This window comes from Hyperoodon ampullatus (assembly GCF_949752795.1).
Source record: "Hyperoodon ampullatus genome assembly, chromosome: 13".
NCBI lineage: Eukaryota > Metazoa > Chordata > Mammalia > Artiodactyla > Ziphiidae > Hyperoodon > Hyperoodon ampullatus.
Window position 1 is genome coordinate 35,988,524 of NC_136926.1, and position 4,119 is coordinate 35,992,642.

Here is a 4,119-nt window from a genome sequence, read left to right on the forward strand (position 1 = left end):
CTCTCCCTTAGGTCCTCAGCGGAGGTGATCTGGTAATCTACTTTCTAACACCACACTACCAAAAACATTCTCACTAAGATCACTGGTTACTTCCCTTTTGTCAAATCAGATGGACACCTATTTTATTTCATTGAAGCAATGGACATTTTCATTGTTTTTTCTTTCTTGAGACTCTTTTCTCTTAGCTTCCATCACATCTCTTGCATTACCTAGATGCTTTCCAGAGTGAATGTGGCTCAGATGGCCATCAAGCACCTAAAATCCAAAAAGCTCAAAACTGAACTCATTATCTTCTTCCCAAAAGTCTTTCTTCCTGAACTTTCTTCCTGAACTTTCACTGCTGTATCTCCACCCACCCAGCAACTCAAGCCAGGAAGTAAGTGACCCTAGCCCCCTCCCCACCCCCATATATGTGTTCCGTATTGGTTCCTTTAGGGCTTCTGGAACACTCACCAGCTGCAAGGGTCCCACTAAATCAGGTTCCTATGGTATCTATCTGCTTGCACTTTCTCCCTACACTCTCCATCCCAGCTGGCTTTATCCCTTACCTGCCTCCTCTTAGTTAACTTTGAGCTACTTACTTACCTAGACATTGATCTGACCCGTGCTTGGATACTGTCTGGTCATTTCTTCTAAGCTCCTTTCAGGTAGACCTGCAATGACATCCTAATCCCGTTGTGTCAGGGGAGGAAGGTCACAGAGTTGCCCCTGCTGTTGGTTTCACCTTTGTTCTTCTCTTTTCCTGTAACTGCCCCCCCCAACCCCGCTTCACCACCTCATCCCCCCTTGGCTGAAATGCCGCAGAAGCCACTTAACTGGTCTCCCGCCTCTAACATTTCCCACCCCAATACATTCCCTCTACCGCTTTCAATTATCTTTGAAAACGCATATCTTGTTAAGTCTTGTCATTCTCCCACTTTGATCCTTTCAAAAATGCCTTAGCCGGACGTGTAAAGCCCTTCCTCTTCCCTTTATACTCCCTACCCTGTCTCAGACTTTATGTTTCTGCCATGCTGGCAATTTGCAGTTCCTGATGAGCTGTGGTCATTTCTCATTTTATGTTATTATCTCATCGTGAAATGCCCTACACCCCTCACAGCAGCCACTCTCCTGTCACCAACCAGCAATAACACACTCAGTCCCCATCTCCCATGGGGCCCACAGGCAGACTCCTGCACGCCCGTCCAGTCCCAACTTGGTCACCTGTGTGATCAGCACCACCCCTAGTCTGGTTTGGATGCCCTGGTAGATGCTCCTATGTTACCTTGGCCTTAGGTTACATTAACACTCATCAGACTATCACAATCATATATTAAAAAAAAAAAAATAGTCTATCTTTCCCACTAGATTGTGAACTTCTTGAGGTCTTGCATCTCCAGAGCAAGTTTTCGGCCTATGGTAGGTTTTCCATACATTTTTGTTTGATTGTTTGTTTGGCTTTGGTTTTGGCCGTTCTATAACTTTATTGGACAATCAGCAGTCAGTTCTCATCTACATCAACTAGCTGTAGATTTTTGAAAAGTGGTGACAGGTACATAGGTAACCAACGTTTAGAGCTTGTTTGGTGAATCTTCATCGTCATCATACTTTCTGGACAACAGCCCATGGATACGGTATGGAACATTCCTTATTCCTTTGGCCCAGATGGCTTTGTTGAGCCTGGCGTCAATGCGTACATCTGGAGTCCCCGTCTCCTTCATTGCAAATTTCCAGATTTCTCTGAGTGCCCGAGAGGCACGCTCCCTGAAACCCATTCCATGGAAGCACCTGTGAATGCTGATGGTGCATTCTCTGGTCACCACCTCGTTGACGGTGAAGCGGCCCTCTTCTTCTCACCACCCTTCTTTGGGGGAGCCATCCTGCCCTGCCCGGCTTGGAAAGGAATCCGTACATGTTTATTAAATGAATAAGTAAGCAAGCAACCTGATTAGGTAAATTATATGAGAGATATGCCATCTGCATTCTGTCCTCTCACTGGTCTATTTGTTCTGCGCCGGCTGCAAAGAGAGAGAAGGAATCATGCTGGAGACCCTGGGAGGAATTGGAGAGAGCCCTAGATCCATGTCCCAGGAAACAGATGAGGGCCCTCTAGTGGTGGCAGCAAGGAGTGAACCAAGATGGCACAACCAAAGGGTCCTGTGCATCTGGATGTTTCACCTGCCCTGGATGTCTGAGCAGGGGGCAGAAAGAGGGTCTCCACAAACTGCTGCCGCATTATCTTCTTCCAAGTCATTCATTTCCTCAATCCCCACTATTCCAACCTTAGTTCAGTTACTTCCAAGAACATGGGCCTCCCAGCAACAGGGGAAGGAACCTGTAATCCAAGCCCAAATGACACAAACACCCAAATCCCCACCGTCTTTTCCATAGCACGGTTATCTGGATTCAAGGGCCATTTGCCTACGTGGTAACACATCGTTGGCACTTAAACATCCCTGCAGTAAAACCATAGTAAATATTCAAGCCACATTAATCTCCCTTCAAACTGAGGTGACAGGTAGGACTTTATTTCTCATGCAGAGGGAGAAATTGCTTTAGGAGGCTACTTTTAGGTGTTCCCAGTCTCGTGGAATATATTCTTTTGTTATGATGATTAACCAATGTTTTAATTTTTAATGGGAAATACAAGCACAACTTCCAAATTTTAAGAAGAAAGTGTTTACAGTGAAATCAGGTCTCCCTCTTACCCCTGGCCCATGGCTTCCAAATTCCCACCTCTACAGCAACCAACTTCCTGTATGTCTTGCCAGAGATGTTTGATGCATTTATGTTGGCATGAATACACCTGTGCACGTGTAGAACACACACATGTACTGAATTGATTTCTCAATACGGTATGGACTCTATCTGGATTCTGTTTTAAACTGAGGCTACAGATTTCCTTATCCTCTTGTCATTCCTGGCCTCTGTGACATAATGAAGCACAAAGGCTGGGGACATGCACTTGGCCTCACCTGCACCATCCCGGCTGCCACTTCTCCGCAGTCAGCAGACGGCTGTGGTGAGTACCTCTTCCACTAGTCAGGAGGTAAACCATTTTGCTGCCTACTTCCAATTTAGCCCCAATGCAAAGAAAGTAGGGCAATGTCTTTGTATTTTCTAAATCAAACACATCTTCTCAAATACGGGAGAAATATGCCACAGAAGAGTTTCAAAATTGAGGTCTGTTTTGAAATCTTCAAGCAAAGCAGCAAAATGATGAAGTTGACAGACATCTGGAACACAGGTGGTAAAAACGAAGAAAATCACAACAAAACCCATATGCATCAAAAGATGGATCTACACCAAAGAGAAAAGATGAGAAAAAATACTAACATTTTCAATCCCCATGATTGTGGAGGGTATAGAAATGCTTATTTTTCGTCACTTTAAAGCAACCTTGCCTGTTCCCTCCTTGTAATAATTTTTTTTTTTTTTTTTGCGGTAAGCGGGCCTCTCACTGTTGTGGTCTCTCCCATTGTGGAGCACAGGCTCCGGACGCGCAGGCTCAGCGGCCATGGCTCATGGGCCTAGCCTCTCCGCGGCATGTGGGATCCTCCCGGACCGGGGCATGAACCCGTGTCCCCTGCATCAGCAGGCAGACTCTCAACCACTGCACCACCAGGGAAGCCCTCCTTGTAATAATTTGATTGCATCCATTTACCTTCCATTTCACTTTATTCACTCAGTTCTCAGCAGCCCCATCAGCTTGAAGGGCCGGCCTGGATTTGCACATCTTTCCATTGTGACCGTCGTGGGCTGGCAATGGGTTTGCCTTCCTCCCTTTCCTGAGGAGTACATGAGGGATTTGCTTTGGATCAGCCTGTCAACTGCTGTTCACGGACTGCCGGCTCTGCATGGCCAGAGTTTTAGATAAAGGCAGGTTCCTGCTCTAGTTGGGTTGACGTTATATAAAGAGGTCGGGGCTGTAGATTCTTTAACAGGGAAAGAAATGGCCAGGCTCACATACAGGGTGGGGGAAAAAAAGTTGCATGAATGTGATATAGTTCAGGAAGGAGACTGTTGCAAACACTTAGAGCTGGAACTAAGACCTGAAATGAGGGGGATCTCTCTGGCGGTCCAGTGGGTAAGATTCCACGCTTCCACTGCAGGGGGCATGGGTTCGATCCCTGGTCAGGG

At 46.3% G+C, this 4,119-nt stretch overlaps 1 pseudogene across 1 annotated transcript; it reads right to left on the reverse strand.

Moving 5' to 3' along the window:
- Positions 1-1,480: 1,480 nt before the first annotated feature.
- On the reverse strand, positions 1,481-1,858 carry LOC307061779 (large ribosomal subunit protein eL31-like; annotated as a pseudogene). The gene has a single exon. The product of its transcript is annotated as a large ribosomal subunit protein eL31-like (transcript).
- Positions 1,859-4,119: the final 2,261 nt, after the last annotated feature.